At 48.9% G+C, this 20,206-nt stretch overlaps 1 pseudogene; it reads left to right on the top strand.

Moving 5' to 3' along the window:
- Positions 1-15,216: 15,216 nt before the first annotated feature.
- Positions 15,217-18,944, top strand: LOC147711309 (28S ribosomal RNA; annotated as a pseudogene).
- The last annotated feature ends 1,262 nt before the right edge of the window (positions 18,945-20,206 follow it).

The following is a 20,206-nucleotide window of genomic DNA, read 5'->3' as shown; positions in this document are numbered from 1 at the left end:
CTGGATCAGGAGGGACAGATTGTTTTGGGGTCCAGCGCTGAACGACGAATGGGAAGAGAGTAAATCCCTATACGCAGATGACATCATGTTATATGTGGCAAGACCGAAACACTCGATGGCACAAGCCTTACACCTCTTAGAACTGTTCGGTAGTTACTCGGGATACAGAATCAATTGGGTGAAGTCAAAGGGCTTCCTGCTCTCGGGTTCTCCCCGTTGATGACGTCCAGGTGCCCTGCATCATTGGCGGTGGAGGGGTTCAAGTATCTGGGTGTATACTTCACCAGGAGTAGTGCGGAGTTCCACCTCAGGAATCTGGAGCCCCAACTGCTGTGCCTGACGGTCGACGTGGGTCATTGGCGGACGTGCCGCTCTACCTCATGGGGCAAGCCGCAATGTTCAAAATCCTGACCTTGCTCAGCTCTTTTATATCCTTCAAAACGCGCCGTACCCGATCCCTACAGGGGTCTTTAAACGAATATCTCAGGCACAGCGCACCGTGCTGTGGGAGGGTGGCAACCCTAGAATTGCACTGGGTAAACTGACGAGTGGGGTGTACAACGGGGGGGGGGCTGGCCCTCCCGGATGTGCAACTATATTACTGGGCCTCCTAGCTGCAGGTGGTCAACGATTGGGTATATGCGGACAAGTCAGAACCGGCTTACAGGGTGGACCACCTTTTAATGCCGGATGGTATCTGCGAGACGCTACAGCATGCCTGTAGGCTTGGACGGACTGGCCCCCAAATACGGGAGTGGTGGTTTGTGTTGGAGGGAGGCGAACAGGTTCCTGGGGAGGACGGTTTCCCTGACAGGCAGTACTCCTCTATGGCTAGGTGGGCAATTGGCGCACGTGGCCAGATTGGATGGGTTTCAAGTCTTGAAACTCATAGGCATAGAATACTTCGGGGACGTATGGAAAGGGGAAGCCCCCCGCACGTTTGATTACCAGAAAAAAGAGTATGACCTACAGTACCCAAAATCTCTATCAATACCTGTGCCTTACGCACGCTTTAAGATCTCAGATCCGGAGTGGCACATCTATTCCGGAATATTACCCCATGGAGGATAGGCTACACCTTGATCCCATCGCTGAGAAACCCACTTCCACTATCTATCGCAAGCTTATCAACAACATGCCAGACCCATTGGTGTCGTTGTGGGAGAAGTGGGCCTGCGATATTGGTTTACTCAAGGATGATGACTGGCAGGATGCCCTGCAAAGCCCACGAGAACTCGCAATCCGGGTCCAGTTCCGGCTGGTGCAGCTAAAAATTCTACATTGTGTATACTACCCTCGCACTCACTTGTATACTTGGGGTAGGTGTCAGTCGACCCTCTGTATGCGAGGATGTCGGGAGGATGGGTCCTTCTATCATATATTGTGGGAGTGCCCGGAGATTGTGCCCTTCTTGACCAAAGTCACAGACACAATGGTGGTGGTGGTGGGCTCGCCGGTCCTCCGGGAGCCCAGGTGGCTACTTTTAATGATTAAGGGGGCTACTGACAGGTCCAGGCATAATGAAATATGGTTGGCGCTGGTGGCCGGGGTCGCGAATTAAAACATTCCCAGTGCCTGGGGGGGCGCAGGCTCCTCCGCAATGGGATCAGTGGTTGCGTGTCCTAGATTGGTGTCAGAGAGGGGAGGAGACCATTTACAAGAGCAGAGGTTGCACTAAGAAATGGAAAAAGATCTGGAGGCCTTGGCAGAAGTACAGGGAAGGGGGAGGTGGATCGTTTCAGGGGTCCCCAACTGAATGTTCTGTTTGAGCATTATGCTAGCCTTGTGCTAAACTGTGAAGTGTCTGAGTATCACATGCTATTTGAACAATGTTCTGTAATGTCTGGTAATATGAGCAATGTTAATAAAAAGATGTATAAAAAAACATTTAGGACAGCAGTACAGTCAGTTAGAGCATTGCTATGGGAGATGCACCTTTCATAAACATCGGCCTCAATTACGAATGTTTCCTTCCTATCCCAAAGCGGTGGGTGCTGGGGTCCAGAATTTTCTTATGAGCCCTCCGCCGGTTCTGCAGAATCAAAGGTTGCAGAATACCAAGGCAGCATACTCTTGACTCCACCTAATGCCCCTTTCTTCCTCAATCCAGCATTTCCTGCCTCTAAATCTCATTCTTGCGGATTCTTTTTCATCTCTGCCAACTTCTATTCAGCCTTTCTCTCTCCTGCTCTGGATGTCTGATGATGAAAAATAAGTCCTGGTCCGACAAAAAATGAGTGTTTGTGCCCACCACCTACAAGACACTGCCATAAATTAAACATTGATAGAGTCTACAGTATCCCTAAGGCGCTTGAACAGGAGAACCCTGATACTCTCACAACTGGAATCTTATTACAAGCATCACTCTCATGTAAGTTAAAGCTGCTCAAGGCTAGCTCACTTAATGTTCACTGACAATATGGTTCCGGGCAGCTGTAATAGAAGTCCCAGCTTCATCTGAGCACTCACCAGTTTCCATCTCTGTAGTTAATGTCATTGCTAATTGGTACTGGGAAATATGATCTTGTGCCAGTGTCTAGGCCTCTTTGGAAATCTGTTTATCTTTGTAAATCACTCTCTGTCACTTCAAGCGGTCAAAAGCAAAATCCAACAATGTCACGTTGAAAACAACATGTAGGTTATGTCTCTGACTACAGTCCAGCAGGCAGCTAAAGTTGCTTTAAGAGGCTAATTTATAGCTGTAGCATCGCACACAGGAAAACAAAGGAAACAGGCCTTGGCAAAGTCAAGAAGTCTGGCTTTAATGTGCCAAAAACGTGAAAAGAGCCATTTACAAATGCTTTTGACATGTGTTGTATGCACAGATGCTGTTTATTACATTAAAGATAGCCCGTTGGCTCTTCCAATGTTGAGAAAATAATGGGGGTTCCTTTTGCACTGTTGGTATAAGTTTGTTAGCCAAGGAAGCGTGAGAGAAATCCAATAAGGAGTAAGTAAGGACATGAATGGTGGTGCGGAGTTAGGGGCATATTAGCAAGAAATAGCGATATTTATCGCTAAATACGCTTAGCACATTTTTTTTATCGCTGCCTATCGCTGGATATGTTAGCGGAGAAAACATGCTATTAGCAACGTTTTTCTCCATTGTGCTAAAATATCCAGCGATAGTGGCAAAATGCGTGAATATCGCTGGAAATCCAGCGATATTCACGCATTAATGCCAATGGGGGCTTAACCTGAAAATCCACCTCCCATTGGATAAACAGGTAAGTGATGTTTTAGCAGGCGTTAGATTATAGCGATAATCGCGCTTAGCGTGATTTTTTTTATCGCTATGCCATGCCTTGCTAATAGGCAATAGCTGTGTTAGCGACTGCTTTCAGTCGCTAACAGTTTGGGTACGCCCACTTTGCATTTCATTAGCGATAAATAACGCTGACATGCAAAGCGGGCCCCAAACCGGTCGCTATCGCCTAAAACCTGTCGCTAACTGCTGTTAGCGACAGCTTGCTAATAGGGCAATAAAAATATCACCGCTTTAGCAGCAAAAAGTGGCGCTAATAGGGCGATATGGCCCTTGCTAATATTCCCCTTAGTCCGTCGTACCTAAGAGAGCAAAACAGAGAGTAAGGGCTGTGTTGTTCTGCACAGATCCCCTGGAAGGGATGCATGGGTTCATGGAGCACTAGTACTGATTGGCGATAATGTTTCTAAAATTTATTTTTTCTTCTTTCATAGCATACTAACTGACTGGCCATTGCTTACTGCTGGCAACTAAAGTTTAAACTTTCCTTCCCTCAGATGGAGACACGCCGGGTGCTGGTCCATCCTCGGTCAAGGCACCAGTGAAAAAGCATAAGAAGCTTGGCGAAGTGCAGGTGAACCAAAGGAGCATCAATGGGGAACAGGAGCAATGCCACAACACCAGCAAGGACCATCCACTGTGGGGAGGTGTCGCTTAGTTAGCTAAATCGTGCGGTCTCCACAGAAAGCAGTGAGCCAGACCCAGCAACTGTACAGGTCAGGCAACTCCTAAAGTGCTGAGGCTTCTCCCATCACCAAAATGACACCCCCTACCCTCTCTGTCACAACAATTAGCCCTTTTTTGTTATTTGAGTGCAGTTCGCTCTTCATTAAGCCTTAATAACTATTTCCACAAAATTTATCCTGGACAACTTTATGTCCTTTTTTCCACTTGTAGGGAAATCTAAAGGTATTCAGGGTTTGTGGATTTACAAGGAGGGAAGCAAGAAAATAACCAAAACTTAAACAAAAATATTGTTTTATTTAAAAAAGAAAATGGGGAGAAACAGTGTGCAAAAAAATGTTTGGGTTTTGTACAAATGGCATCAATAAAAAAATTGCTGGGCTAAGATTGCCCTCAACCCAGTTTTCAGGAACTGGTATATCTATGAAGAAAATAATTTTTCACCGCAATGTTTGCAATTTTTTTAAGTGGGAGCTCAATAATTCTTATTTTGGGGGATTTTACCTACATGCAGTTTTTTTAGAGGGGGAAGGCTAAGTGTAAGTGGTGTGCGACCCATAGGTGAACTAAGAAAGTTGTACACATCTCAAAAGTAGACAACATTCTGAATTTGGCAGAGGGTCATTAGTGTAAATTGCTCAAACTTAACTCAAAGAAACTAAATACAAATTAAAGTAGTTAAAAATAGAAATTGGTGACATCGTTTCCACATATAATTTTTTGCCCCTATGGACATTCTATTTTTATTTTTTATTTTATTTTAATGAGTTTTATATAGCGCTGAATTGACCCGTAAGTATCAGAGCACTATACATTAGGTTACACCAAAGCGAGTTGCAAGTTACGAGTTTAAATAAATTACATAATGATTACATATAGAAACTCCAAGAGTACAGTCATGGAACAGTAACGTAAAAGACCATTACATGGAAATTAACAGGGGAGGTCGGAAAATCAAAAAGGGGGTAAGAGAAGGTAGAGGGGGACAAAAGTAGTGTAATGAGAGAGGGTGCGGGATACGAGGGGATTGAGAAAAGGCAAATCATAAAGAGTGAGAAACTTATGAGTATCATCAAGTGGAAAGAAGGGTAAAGGACGGAGGTTCGACAAGATGGCGGGTCTGGGATCGGAGAAATCGGCGGAGAACAGCAACCAAATGGCGGGCAGGGCAAAAGATAAAAAGTCATAAAGTCCATGAAAGGGACCAAGGGAGCGTGAATGAAAGTGAAAAAAAGAGGTCAAGGTGGGGTACGTAGTTCCAAAGACAAAGGCGGGGAGGAAGGGAGAGGAGGCGTGTAGACTGGGGGCCACTGGGGCAACGTTATAGACAATCAGCCAGTCGTGGCTCCCGCACCCCCATAACTGGGAAAAGTTCTCTCGGGTCTCCGGAGTCGGTGGCGAGGCGGAGCATATCCAGGTAGATAGCCAGCATTAAGAGGCAGCGAGGCGGCAGTGAGAGCTACAAAAGTAATGTACTGTAACATCTGTCAGACTCTTCTGGTTGCAGATATATATGGTGTTTGTTGGTTGTCCAAAAACACCCAATACTAAGAGCCATCAACCAAGCGGCACCTTATGATGATTTTTCATTTTGTACCAATCATGTCTCATTTCATAAGCTAAAATCTAATAAATCAAAAATGGGTATAGTTCAAGCGGGCCCGAGATTCTGAGTTTAAGAATAGTGGTTATTCGTACAGCTCTAAATTTTGGGTTACATATGATATCATGTGATTGGGAGGGTATTTTGCAAAATATGTTCATTCTTGCATACTGGCCTACACTTGGAAGCAAAAAATGAAGAGAAGTTCAATAGATAATACCTAATGTTTCACTATTCTGTATTCTCACAAGCTCTCAATAAAAAAGGTAACCAGGGGGGCGTGGCCAAGATGGCGACGGAGTAAGACGTGCCTGCGAGCTCCTCCGGCACCCCAAGCCCTTCATCGCTTTGTGTAGCTGTACTGGGGCGATCCTTGCTCCGGAATCAACTTTCTTGGGATTACTGAGGTGCCCTGAATGCTTTTGAGCCTTTTCCCGATGAGCTACGACCAAGAACGGCGGACTTAGCCGGGGTGTCGTGGCGGTGACGCACATGCGCTGGTGCGGCCTACATTGCATCGCCTGGGGTGCATCGGCTTGTAGCCCGGGGAAACCTGGGTCGCAGCGAGTTGCGGTGAGGACTATCGCACTGCAGGACCCCCCGATTGGGGCCATTACGAAATTAATCTGCACCCCTGTGGTTCATCTTGGCTAACGTCGCCTGGACGGAGGTGGAGAGGAGGTGCCGTCCTGTCTGGCGGCTGCTTGACAGCGCAGAGGAACAAGAGGAGAGGAGGTGCTGATCCGTCCCTACCCCTTATAGCCCGGGTGCGACCCAGCGGACATTGAGTGTGCACGGCGATTGCTATCTTCTGAGTGCCCCGGCCTCCCAGTGACGGCGGAGCGTAGATCTCGGGGGGTGCGAGGGAGCGCGGCCTGATATCCCGGGACGCTCCTAGTGATCACGGAGTGCGCAGGGGCTAGCCGAGGCTCCTCATCATGACGACGAGAAACCGCATGAACAGGACTGGGAAGGACGGCCCTGGGAAGGGTCCGTCCGGATCACCCCCCGGCTCCAGCAAGCCCCCTGCAAAGGACGACGGGGATGGCCCAGTCACGAAGGCCTTCCCGATTGAACTTTTTGCGTCCATCAAGGACAACATCACGGAGCTGAAGTCACAGCTGGCCTCCGACCTGCGCGAGGTCCGCCGAGATGTGGATGGCATCGGAGAACGGGTGGCGACCCTGGAGGGGCACGATCTAGGCCTCACTGGTGACGTCCACCAGTTACAGCAGGACATGCTCAGGCTTCAAGAGCAAAATTTAGACCTTCAGACCCACTGCGAAGATTTGGAACATTCGGATTCGAGCTGTACCCTGGGAAGGCGAAGGTGAAAACTTGCGGGAATATGTGGAGGCCCTGTTCCTGCAGGTTCTGGCAGAGGCGGACCTCTCGGAGATTCGCATGGACAGAGTGCATCGAGTTGGGCTGCCACGTGGCGCGCGTTCGCCACCGCCGGACATTTTAGTCTGTGTCCACGACTTTCAGTTAAAAGAGAGGATCCTACGAAAAGCCAGGGATACCATCAACCTACAATTTCTGGGACACAGCCCTAGCTCTCTCAAGACTTGGCGGCCTCCACTTTGCAGAAGCGGCGGGACTTTCGCCCGGTCACGGCTTTCCTGCGGGAACACGGGGTGTCCTACTCCTGGGGCCACCCCTTTCGGCTCATCTTTAGGTGGCAGAACAGGCTGGTGCAAGTGAGATCTCTGGCGGCTGCCAGGGAACTTCTGGGCATGGAGGAGGAGGCCGCGTCGGCTGGCGCCAGCGCCTCCCCAAGAAGACGACACCGTTCCCGCTCCCCGGCTTGCCAGAGAGTGGGCCGGCATGGTATGGCGGAGGGCCCGACTCCCTCGGTGAGCCAAAGTGAGAGGGGAGAGGTTCTGGCTTTGGTGGCCTTGGTGACTGATTCGGGCCGGATGGACAGCTCTTCGGCAGCCTAGGCTCCCCAAACAGCGGCCCGTGGGACCGGGGGGGCTCTACCACCTCAGGTACATTGAGGGACTGTGCTCCATTGGAGGGTTACCCAGACCCTGAACTCGAGGGGGGCCTTATGGTCATGTCCAGCTTTATTTGTTCTCTTTCTGGTTCTGGAACTGTTTTCTCTGTATGTTGTTTTGGGGCTCCTTTGGACTGGGAGAGGGTTGCTTTGGAACGGGCTCAGTGGTGGTAGCAGTGGACCTGGTATGATTGCGGGTGTGGTCGGTTTGTTTATGGCACTACGGTGGGCACTATATGGAGCGGGGTGGGGGAGGGTAATGTCTAAATGATGCCTGTTACAATAGGTTCATGGAATGTTAAAGGCCTTAATTCCCCTCAAAAGCGTCAGAAGGTGTGGAAATACATTATAGATCATCATCTGGATGTGGTGGGACTGCAGGAAACTCATTTGGCCTGTAGGGATGAAACCAGGCTTAGGAATAGGCAATACCCACTGATCTATAAATCCTCTGCCACTACTAAGCACCGGGGGGTGGCACTCCTGTTCCGCTCTACACTTCAATTTCTTCAACCCATGGGGGTGCGAAGCGACAAGGAGGGTAGATGGCTGATGGTGAAGGGGGTGCTCCTTGGCAAGCTCTGCACGTGGGTGGTTCTCTATGCGCCGAACACGGGCCAAAATGGGTTACTTGAGGCTTTCATGAGGGAGGTGGTGGATTTTGGGGAGGGTGCATTGATAGTAATGGGGGATTTCAATTTGGTTTGGGACAAAGGCCTTGATTGCTCGCACCAACAGAGGACAGAGGCAGGCCTCTTCTCCCCTGAGTTGCGTGATGCTATAGACAGTCTGGGTCTCATTGATAGCTGGCGCGCCCTCCACCCCCACACTAGGGACTACACGTTCTTCTCCCATGTTCACCACACGTATTTGCGTCTCGATCACATCTTTCTGAATCAGTCGTTACAGGGGGACTTTCGGGAAAGTAGGATATTTCCGCTCTCTGTATCAGATCACAGTCTTTTGGCAGTATGCCTGACTTGGGCCCCGGGGACGTCCCCCCACCGCAAATAGTATTTCCCTATCTCCCTTACATGTGATCAGGAGTCGTGCAAGAAACTCAGGGCGGACATTGGTGAATTCTTCGAGTTTAACAAAGAAGGGGACACCTCGGTTTTCACCCAATGGGACGCCTTTAAAGTGACGACGCGGGGCACGTGCATCGCGTTGAACTCCGCCCTGAACAAACTTAGGCGCGAGGAAAGGGAGGCGTTGGAGGCGGAGCTGGCGACACTTGAAACTGCGCACAAGCAGAATCCTTCTCGAAGGACGCTCCGTCCACTTGCAGCAGCGCGGGGTAAACTCAGGGCCCACTATAATAATCGGGCGGAATATACCCTCCTGCACTTACGGCGTCTTTCTTACGCACAAGGCAACAAAGTGGGGAAACATCTGGCTCGACAGCTTCGCGATAAGCGTGAGAGGGAATATGTGGGTGGCATCAGGGCGCCCTCGGGCGCCTTGGAGCATAAAGATGCGGCCAAGGCGGAGCTCTTCGGCAAATTCTATGCCGCTCTGTACTCGGCGGATAACCTGGAGCCAAAAGATCAGCGGGCATACCTGGGGGCTCATCCACTCCTGCAGGTTTCCAAGGAATGGAACGACCTCCTGGAAGCCCCCTTTACTAGGGAGGAGGTGTTGACCGCAATCAAGTCCCTTAAACCGCTTAAGGCGCCTGGCCCAGACGGCTTTACGGCACCCTTCTATCAGACCTTTGCTTCTGAACTGGGGGACTTTCTGGTGAAACTTTTTAATGGCATGAGGGAGGCGGGCCAGACTACGGGCACTATGGCAGAAGCGATGATTTCGATTATCCCCAAAGTCGGGAAGGACCCCTCGAAGTGTGAGTCATACCGGCCCATAGCTCTACTGAATGTAGATGCTAAATTATACTCCTCTATCTTGGCTGCACGGCTCCAGGACCTTATGCCTGCTCTTATCCACCCTGACCAATCGGGATTCATAAAAGGTTGCCAGACCCACGACAACACCAGAAGGCTGATTCATCTGATCGAGAAGGCTAATCGCTTTAAGATCCCGACGGTCCTGGTGGGCCTTGACGCTGAAAAGGCGTTCGATCGGGTGGACTGGAACTTTCTCTTTGGTACGCTGGAGGCCTTTGGTTTTTCCCCCAAATTCATAGATATGCTCCGGGCCAACTACCACAGTCCTCGATCGAGGGTTATGGTCAACGGCCATGTTTTCACCCTTCTTTGCACACTCCCGGGGTACGCGGCAGGGCTGTCCCCTATCTCCACTACTCTTTCCGCTCAGCATTGAACCACTGGCCCTTAGGGTGCGGAAGGACCCGGACATAGTTGGTCTCCCCTTTTCGGGAGAGCAACATAAAATTTCCCTTTTTGCTGATGACGTTCTGTTGTCACTAGCGGACCCGGGAAGCTCCCTTCCACGGGTGCAGGAGGTACTCTCACAGTTTAAAGCAGTGGCGGGCTTTCGGGTCAACCCCGGCAAGTCATACATCCTTAATCTCACGCTCTGCTGAGGTGGATCGCATCTGGCCGCTCACGCCCCTGTCGTGGGCCAGCTCCTCTATACAGTACCTTGGGGTCCGGCTGACCTCATCTGTTACCACCTTGTATGTGGCCAACTTCCCACCTCTGCTGGCCCAGATACAGACCGAGCTTAATCGGTGGAAACCCATGTTCATTTCTTGGCTGGGCCGCGTCCATGCTGTCAAAATGACGTTGCTCCCCAAGCTCCTGTACCTGTTTCAAGCACTCCTGATTGCTTTGGAGGGGGGTTTTTTCAGGCGTGTTAAGACCATGATCCTACACTATATTTGACAAGGGGGCCGCGCTAGACTTTCCTTTCTCACACTGCGACGGCCTTTGAAGAAGGGTGGGGTCGGCCTCCCAGATATGCACCTCTATTATAAGGCGGCGCAACTCCGAGTGCTGGTCGAGTGGATCCAGATGGAATGGGAGAAGCACTGGTTGCATATGGACAGGAGTGTGGCCGGGAGATCGATATGGGACCTGGTCTGGAAGGCGAAGGGGGATCGCCCTCGTAACGCCTATATTAGCACCCCTACGAGTACCACCCTGAGGGTCTGGGACTCGGTTTCTGGCGATGAGAGGTGCACCTCCTTCCCGTCCCCCTTCACCCCTATCCATTTTAACCCGGCCTTTCCACCGGCTCTGGTGGAGGGCCCTTTTGACGGCTGGAGAACGGGGGGTTGCTACGCACTCACACACTTGTTTCATGGTTATGAGCCGCTCACCTTCCATAATTGCATGCGTGACTATGCGGTGTTACCGTCCGAGCGTTACCGGCACGCCCAAATGCTACACTGGGCATTATCACCGGAGGTGCGAGATGCAGCGACAAGGCCTCCCACAGACTTCAAATCCTTTATCACCCGCGCAACGTCCATGAGGGGGGTGATCTCATTCCTCTATGGCCTTCTACTTACCACGGCTATCTTGCCTCGCCCTAGATACATGAGTTTATGGGAAAAGCACCTGGGTCGAGATATCTCTGACGAGGAGTGGACTCACCTCTGGCGTGACTTACACAGGTTTAACCATTCCATTGTCCTCAGGGAGGCCCATATGAAAACAATGCTGGACTGGTATCTTTACCCAGCCCGGTTGAAGAAGATTTTTCCCTCTGCGTCGGATAGATGTTGGCGAGGATGTGGTCTCTTGGGGGATTTTCGCCATATTTGATGGGACTGCCCTATCATTCGCCCCTACTGGGAGGAGATACTGTCCCAGATCAAGGAAGTGCTGGGCTACCCGATTCCTGACTCGATAGGCTTCGTTCTCTTGGGTCTCCGTGATCCGCTCCTGGAGCATCAGACTAGAGCGGATAAACAAATCCTTTGGCTCTGCATGGGTGCGGCCACGTTGACCTTGGCTACGGCTTGGAAAAAGAAGGAGGCCCCTGCACTTTCCCTCTGGTATGCTAGGTTGTGGAAGCTGCTGAGTATGGAGCGTATGGCGGATGTTTTCAGAGGGGATTTCAAAAACTTCATCTTTAGGTGGGGCCCACTAGTCAGCTTCCTTTCTCGAGGCTTACCGTGGCGGTTTGCCCGCCCACTTTACGTGCACTCCATTTGTTTAAAGTGTGAGAGAATGTTTGGATGTGTACCTGTTACTAGACTGCCACCACTGGGGGGAGGGGGGTTGGAGGGTTGAAGGAGTTTGGGGGGAGGGAGCTTTGTTTTGTCTATCTCTAGGGGGGTGGGTCTTTTTGTTTTACCTCGCCGCATTGTCCTTCCTATGACCGAGAAACGAGGAGACGCAAATTAAACTGGTCGAATGAGCCCCTGGCCTGGATGGCTTTTGACTGATGCCACTGTGAACCAAAGCCTTTCTAAGGACTTCCCGTCGGGGACAGCGTTGTTGGCTGGTGAACTTTGAGAATCATCCTGGCTAGGGTGGCGGCGTTGTACAATCTTCAGCAATATTACCGCTCCTCGGCCGAGCAGAGTGAGCTCCTGCGAGGGCTCTTGTCGCACTTATTGTGTTTCTATCTTTCTCTTACTTCTTTACCTCTTCCTTCTTGTACTTTCAATAAAAATATCTTTAACAAAAAAAAAGGTAACCAATGTGTGTTGCTGAGCCCTTCATCTGCAACAGGAAAAGTCCATATCATGCAACTTGGAGACATAAAGATTTCTCCTTGGAATTTCAATCTATCCATGAATGTGGGTGTCTGTGATATTTGGGCCTGGGGCAGACGGCACCCTGGGAAACATATCAACCCCAGATATTTCTTAAAATAAGGCACTGAGGGGGGACCATGGTGGTACAACTTATATAGATTCCACTACTTTTTCCTACCCAGAAACATCAAGCTTTGGCAAAACCCTGATTTCCCCACAGTTCTGAGAGGGAACAAACTGACAAAAGCCCTACCATCTAGCCTACTCACACAACGGTACTCTACGTGTGACGGTGGGCCTATTACTTGCAACAGGAAAGGCCCCAAAATTCAACAAGGAAACAAAGTTTTTTCCATGGAATTTGAGTCTTTTCGGAAGTGGGTAACTTTGGTATTTGGGCCAAGGGTCGGGTAGCACCTAGAGAAACCTACTAACCACAGAAATTTCTGAAACATAGGCAACAGGAAACTCCAGTAAGGGGTCATCTGCATGGATCCCACTGCCTTTTCTTACCCAGAATACTCTTGAAATTTCAAAAAAATGTCAAACTTACATACAATCCTCTTCTATCTGTGAGGGAAAGTTCAGAAATCATCAAAAGTCTACCACCCAATGTTCCCACACTTATCCCAATTAAAACGGTACCTCACTTGTGTGGATGGTTATACCATGCATCAAAGGAGAGGTCCCAGAATGTAATAAGAAAAATCACAATTTTGTCTTTAAATTTAAATCCTTTGATTTTGTGGGTAGCAGCAGTATTTGGGCTCATAATCTGTTAGCTGACAAGGAAACCTATTGCTCCCAAACATTTCTGAAAACTACACACCTGGAGGAGTCCAGGATGGTATGACTTGTGTGGAATTAACCACCTTTCCTTACACAAAATGTGGGTTTTCTGTAAATTCTGTGAATTCTCAGATTAAGCAGAGATTGACAAAGGTCCCACCGCCCAGCATTCCTTTACTTCTCCCAATGATAATGGTACCCCAAATGTGTGGGTGGGCATAACATCACTGACGGGAAACAGTAAAAACTTGCAAAATTAATGTTGTGCCCATGTGGTCTTCAAATTGTTACAATTTTGATCAATTCCTATGACATTCACTAGGTCATTACACAGATGAGGGGGGTAGTGTTTTAACTGGGAGAACTGTCAGAATGTTGGTGGGTAAGAATTTGGACATTGGTTGGAAGTACCCAAGCTTTCTGTCTTGGAGACATATGAAAAATATTTTTGGACTCATACTTTTATGTTTGCATGATATTGTGGATAAGAAGATGTGCTGGAATACACACAGGTCACACTGCCCTAAACTCACATGTGTCTTTAGATTTCAGTAAAGTCCAGGATTGGTAGGGTTCCACAGGTTCAGTCTGAACTTCAGACGAAACGCTTCAGCCATCCACTATAGAAACACAGAGGAAATTGGGTGTTCTAGGCATAAGTTTCTGCAGGATATTCTTGGTAGAAAGACATGTGGAACCAACACAAGCCACACCACCTTGGATTCCCCTGGGCCTCTAGGCTTCCAAAATGCTAAGGATAGGGTTATCTGGGTGCTAGCAGACATAGAGGCAGAATTCTGCAGACATTCCTAATGGTAAAGGAGAGTTAAGTGAGATTCCTTTGGGCATAGGGTTGACCTAGAAGCAGGTTACAAAGAGGTAACCTTCCTCTGCTTCCACTGAGAGCAGAAATACTGTCTGGTGCCCAATGGTACTGTCTGATATGAAGATGTCACACCACCTCAACCCATTCCTTTTCTCACTGTTTTCCACAGTAGTCCTGTGGAGTTGTATCTCCACTGGGAGGATACAATGTGGCATTTCCCCACTATCTGCCGGTTCCAAGGTAGGCCCGAAAGCCCAGAAGACTTTTAGGGAAAAATAGCGAGAACAGAATGGGGTGCAGGGCTGCCTATCTTTCCACTGGAATGCAGCCCCCACTCCAGGCAGCACACCGTCTTTGTGCCATTTACCGATGAGATTAGAGGGTTCTCCTCCTGTCTTCCTGCCCCAGAAAGCAGAAACCCAAATGCAGTACACTGGTGATCTCCAAAAGAGAAAGGGTGAGGGGTGTTGGGCCATCTTTGCATCAGGTCCTGCCAGTAGACTCTACATCATAAGAACTTAAAAACGTTTTATCAGGGGGAAAAGTGTACATCTGAAGCTGTGACGGAGTTCTGCACTGGTACGGGCAGGAGGGGATTGCAGGAAAACATGTGGTTGGGGATACTATGAGTTAAAGACTGCATTTTTGGTGTTCCATTCCAAACTGAATTCCTCTGAATTAGGCCTCCAGTGGTAGTGTGAACCAGACCGAGTGAGCCTATAGAGTGTGATTACTGTGTTATACTGTATTTGTGTTTCAGTCTCAATTCCACCTGTTGGGGTTACCCTCACTGCTCACTATCATTACCCTTGTAGAGTCATGGGTAGAAAGAGAGTACTCTTATTATAAAATCTGAATGATTTAGTATTGGGACACAACTGGGAAACAACAATATCCACCATGGATGCTGCTCAGTAACAATCAACTGGTCCCACACTCACAAAGAAAATACCTTGAATCTCTTTTTACCTCTATTCTCTTGTCTGCAAACATTGGGAGTGCTTACACTCATAAACACACTCAATCAATGTGGTAAGTGCTATAACATGAACTTTGATAGATGCCAATCAAGGTGTAAAATTCACTAAACGAAGTAGACAGCACCACCCGATCTTTCCACTATATTTGATTCACTGGATAGGTTTAGCCACAGCAGGAGGAGATTTAACATCTAATGCTGGCTTTACCACTTTACTAAAATATGATTGGAGTAAGTGCTGTATTAAAAATGTAGAGATGATCTCAGGTGGGTATTTAACGGGCTTGGCCATCGGAACCTCCCCCAACCCCATTGTGGTGTAATGAGCAAGCTAGAGACTGTGGAACTAACACAAATAGTTTAAATTCACAGCCTATCTAGGTGAAAAATGATGTGCTCTTGGAACAATATGTATATCTGATTTCCTTGCTCCTGTATTTTTTTACAAAGGTTGGAAGTACTTGGAAGCAGGCTTAACACTAGTAGTATGCTTCTGATAAAAAAACTGACCTAGAGTCTAACACATATCGGGCATTATCCCCAATAAAGACCTCTCCAAGTCCCTTGTCTTATACTCATCTTCCTAAAATTTAGCATTACCAATATCAATACCAGCAGCAGTGGGTGTGGAAAATGTGGCATACTGGAAGCGTGGTGTAGCTCAGAGGGGCCCAAGTCCTTTCCATCCAGGATCACCCCATGGATAGTGACTCCCGGCATGCTGGAATCCAGTCTCTAGCATTCAGGTTGCTCTGGAGTACGGCTGAAAGTGGATGGTAAACACCAACTAAGTATAAATATGGGAGCAAGACCAATAGCCCAAAACTACTGTAAGGGAAAGTTGAAAAGAAATTTAAAGAAAGAGTTCATGAGGGCATGAACTTTCAAGAGGTAAATGGGTGGGTCCATTCAGTCTGCCCAGAGGATTCAACACTGTGGGAAGGTTTGTCACCGGGGAGGGCAAATTAGTGTTAGTGGGACTGTCACCTGGGTGCATCCAGCCCCAGCAGGATGCTTTTCCTCTGTGTTGGTGTCCTGTAAAAGGTTCCGGGCAGGCTATGAAGGCTTCAGGGTGGCAGATGCCTCTCTGCTCTAGTAAAGAGCGTTATTGAACCCTGGCAGCAGCTCCACCATGTCCATTGGGCTGACGGAGATTGATCGCCTCCGTGCCCTCAACTGGCAATTGCCCTGCCCCTCATGGGGTATGCAGAGGTGGGGAAGAAGGATTGAGGCCCATGCATCCAGTGGGATGGTTGACTGGGCAGGACTGTACACAGTGTTCCCTAATTGCGTTGCGCCACCAGGTGAGGAAGCTCATGCCGGGTACCAGGGGACTGTGGCGATGTCGTTACCCACCTGACCCGCCTTGAAACACAGAGCGAGGATTCTAACAAGTGCGCGAGTCAGTGGGATGATCAAAACCCTGTGGCACAATGAAGGTGAGGGTCAGATCGCTCCAGCTGAGGTAGGATCCTGCCACGTCCTCTTGGTGGAAGCACCACTGGCCCATTACTCCTTCTCTGTCCGGGAGATGGAGCGTGTGAGCTAGGACCCGAAAATGGTGAACTATGCCTGGGTAGGGTGAAGCCAGAGGAAATTCTGGTGGAGGTCCATAGCGGTCCTGGTGTGCAAATCAGTCATCTGACCTGGGTATAGGGGTGAAAGACTAATCAAACCACCTACTAGCTGGTTACCTCTGAAATTTCTCTCAGGATAGCTGGAGCTCAGAAATTCCAGTTGTATCTGGTAATGCAAATGGTCAGAGGTCTTGGGGCTAAAACAACCAAAATCTATTCTCAAACTTTAAATGGGCAAGAAGAACATCTCACTGGTGTGGAGCAGGACATCAATTGTGAGTATCTAGTGGGCCATTTTTGGTAAGCAGCACCAGCTCTGAAGGATGAAATGAACCTCTGAGTACTGTGCCCAATGCCAACGCTCATCTGACCCCAGGAACGGTGTTGGTTGATATAGGCAGTAGGACATAGCCATGGAAGCTGGAATCTACCAAGGAGTATACAACAACTCACCTGCTGAATTAACTATCCCTGAAAATTGATGGCACTGGAGGGTCGGCCATACCCGCACACCATCAGTGCAAAGAGCCATGGAGGTTAAGCTGCGACGAGTAGTAGGGCTGCTTTGTTGCTTATGGAAACCTGGGGCAAGAGCTTTCATGGAGCCACCTCAGGTGCCCAAAGTGGAGAAGGGTTCCATGTAAACAGCGGTTGAACATGGGTCAGTCAGTCGTAAGAGATAGGCTAGCACTGGTCAGCAGATATTTGCGAGAACCTCCATTGCACTCAGACGATCAAAAGGCAGTCTAGTTAAAATCCTCACACCCGGAGTGGTGGAGACGAATTGCTTCTAGGGGTCCAGTGCCGTAATGCAAATAATCCTTGAGAAGCTGGTGGGAGCAGCAGGGTATATATCTCCTTTCTTTGTGAATAGCAGGTTGCCCTGGAATAGGCTCATCCCAAAAGAGGGGTCCGATCCTTGGAAAACATCATGGGTCTGGCAGTATATGGTGAGGTTTGCATGTCCTTAAAAATTCAAAGGAGAAGGAGTCAATCTCATGCTGGGCTGTACCCATATCAGCAGCATGTCCCCAAGATCAACACCCTATGGCATGTTGTAACAATTGTGGTAAGGGAAGTCCAGAAGTGACATCCATAAGTTTGGGCTAAGGATTGGCTCTATGGGCAGGGTCTGTTGGATTGGGGAGTGAAGCGGGGCTGAACGTGTGATGTGGCTGGATGAGCTGTTACCCTCTGGGGTGGCGCTAACTCTGGACACAAGCCTGCCCTTTCCTGTTGATCGCCTCGGCTGCAGTGGTTGCCTCTCCCTGTGCCCCTCTCTGGGATGTAGGGCTAGCTTTTTGCCTTGCCCAATGCCTAGCAGCTGACTTAGAACTGGTGCGGACCAGGATAATCCAACTGTTTAATTGAAACAAAGCATCGCTAAGGACTGATGCGGGTGTTTTATGTCAATGTGAAGAAATTAAATGAGGCACCCTTAAATGGCGGGTGTAACTATGACTCTTGTAGCCAAATGCCTCGTCATCTAATCAGTGGCGCACATGAATGGATGAACAAGACTCCCACTGTCCCTACCAACTATCTAGCAAACCCACAGACAAGGGAGCACGCTTTGCAAAATCAGCAGGGAAATAATTAATTCCTGTTGACCCTGACTCTAGTCTGGCACTGTGAAGAGACACAAGTGGTACAGATTAAGTGGAAGGATCTTTAGCCACTTGTGAAATACTACTACTCCTATTGTTTTTTCACTTATCCGGTGAGCGGGAATTGAGCTCAATGGGGCTCTCACTTCTGTCTCCAAGTGTATGGCATCTGCCAGGCATGACAAACTCCAGGGACAGTGGCGGGCGGGGAGTTTGACTGGGGCAGTGCACCTATCAAACAATAATGCAGGTGTCCTAAGGGAAGCTCCGAGGAGGTCAAAAACATCCCATGGAGCAGAAGGGCAAAATCTTGCTTGATCTCCATTTTTAGTATGGATGCAGACCGCTAAAGTGGGGCCTCATGATCCTTCTGACTTTTTGGGATTCACATAAGGATAACTGGCTTGTGGGACCCAAGCGTTCATAGCTACATCACTTCTTGATCCTTCAGTGTCGACTCTTCCTATCATTGTGTAGCAAAATTTACCAAGCGTTGGATTGTTTACCAATTAATAGGGAATTTGAGCTGGGTTTAGACTGTTGTGAGACATATTAATTTTATCCTACTGATGATGCGTTGTTGTAAAAGTAATTCTGCAGAGTAAGAGAAGATCCACAAGTTCAGACATTTGGTGCATATGTTTGGCTTAGAAGCCAATGGGGCGAAGCTACCATCTTTGTATATATGACTGAAAGCCTCTAACTCAACACCCCCCTACACTGTAATGGTACTGCAGTGCAGTGTAGCCTTAGTTGGCTTAGGAATTCCAGCCTCTATGCCTGTGCATAGAGCTGCTCACTCAGCAACTATAGTGAGCCTGGAAGGGGTGGCCGCCTGCATCACCCTTAGTGCACCACGTATTTGTGGGGTGTTTGGTGCTAAATCATGTGTAGATGACCTGATTCTGGGTCAGGGTTTTGTAAGTAGCAGACCAGCTACATTGCTGTGATCTATTGAACGACATCCTCTGAGTCAAGCATTTGTCTCTGTCTGTGGGTGCCTATGACCCCCTGGGGTCCGTCTGCCGCCAGGTCAGTGAGAGGAAAGGCAAGATGCCAGTCTCGGCTCAAGGAAGGAGCCTCCTGAGTACTCGCCTTGTCATCAGCTGCTGCTAGGACACTCCAGTCACCAAGTAGGGCAGAACCACCTGGTCGCCAAGATCGGTGACCAGATGACCAGCTGGTGGCTGGCCGACCAGATGGCTGTCAGGAGCAGCTAACGAGGACCTGTGTTTCCCCCAGGTTCGGTGTAACCCATAGTGGAGGACAATGGCGTTCGAGCAGGGCCAATGAGGGAAGAGGGTTTGGCTGTGGGCTTAACTCTCCCTAGCCACCCACGCTCAGATACATCCCCAGCTGATGGACTGGCGGTAAGAGCCTCTACCCAGAGCACGCTGGCTGCAGACTGGGGTGGACCCTCATACCTTTCCAGGGTGTTGAGGAAAGACATCAGTGCTTAATTTGTAAAATGTTACGTGCCAGGACTAAAAGGTTTGCTCAGAAGCCACCGCTGCCAGTGATGCAGAAGGTCGTGGTGCTAAATACCAAGGCTGGGTAGGTTTGAGTGCCGTTCATGCATTTTTAACACACCACCAGACATTCCCTTCCCCTCTACACGTTCTTTGTCTTCTTTGATTCCTCCCTTTGCCACTGTTCCATCCTACTCTTCGTCTTCCTTTCCCCTTTTGTGTTTTTCTCTCTTTTGTTCTGGGTCGAAGTATGATTAGGACAAATAAGTGCTAGTTCCCAAAAATAAATGCTGGGGGCCCCACCTGCAACTACCAGCTCAAAGTAAGCACTGGTTGAAACAGCAATATGCAGTAAGAGAGCCAAGGGCAATCCACAGTGGCAATAATGAACCCTGAACTGGTCAATGTCTGCTCTGTAACCCGTTTGTCGGTGGCGAAAATCCTTTTATCCAGTTGCGGCTGGTGACATTTGAAAGTGGTAGGCATAAAGGTTCGGGATCAGTGCCCTGTGGCAGGTGCGCTTCCATAGTCAACACACAGTTATAGCTATTGTCATCCCTTTGCACATACGCCTCGTTCACGTATTGCTCGGTCCACAGAGTCCAGCATCAAGCATCGCCATAGAAAAAATAAACAAAAATGCAGTTGTTTGGCAGATCCTGATCCTGTCCTTGCTGTATAAACTGAAGCCTATTGGAGGTTTGCTGAGGTTTTTTTTCAGGGGAATGAGGAAGGTCTTTCTCTGTCTCCTTTGTGCTCTCTGTACATAGATCTGCCC

This window comes from Lissotriton vulgaris, chromosome 5, assembly GCF_964263255.1.
Source record: "Lissotriton vulgaris chromosome 5, aLisVul1.2, whole genome shotgun sequence".
NCBI classification, from domain to species: Eukaryota; Metazoa; Chordata; class Amphibia; order Caudata; family Salamandridae; genus Lissotriton; species Lissotriton vulgaris.
The sequence above is the reverse complement of the archived record's forward strand: the minus strand, read 5'-3'. Positions and strand labels throughout refer to the sequence as shown.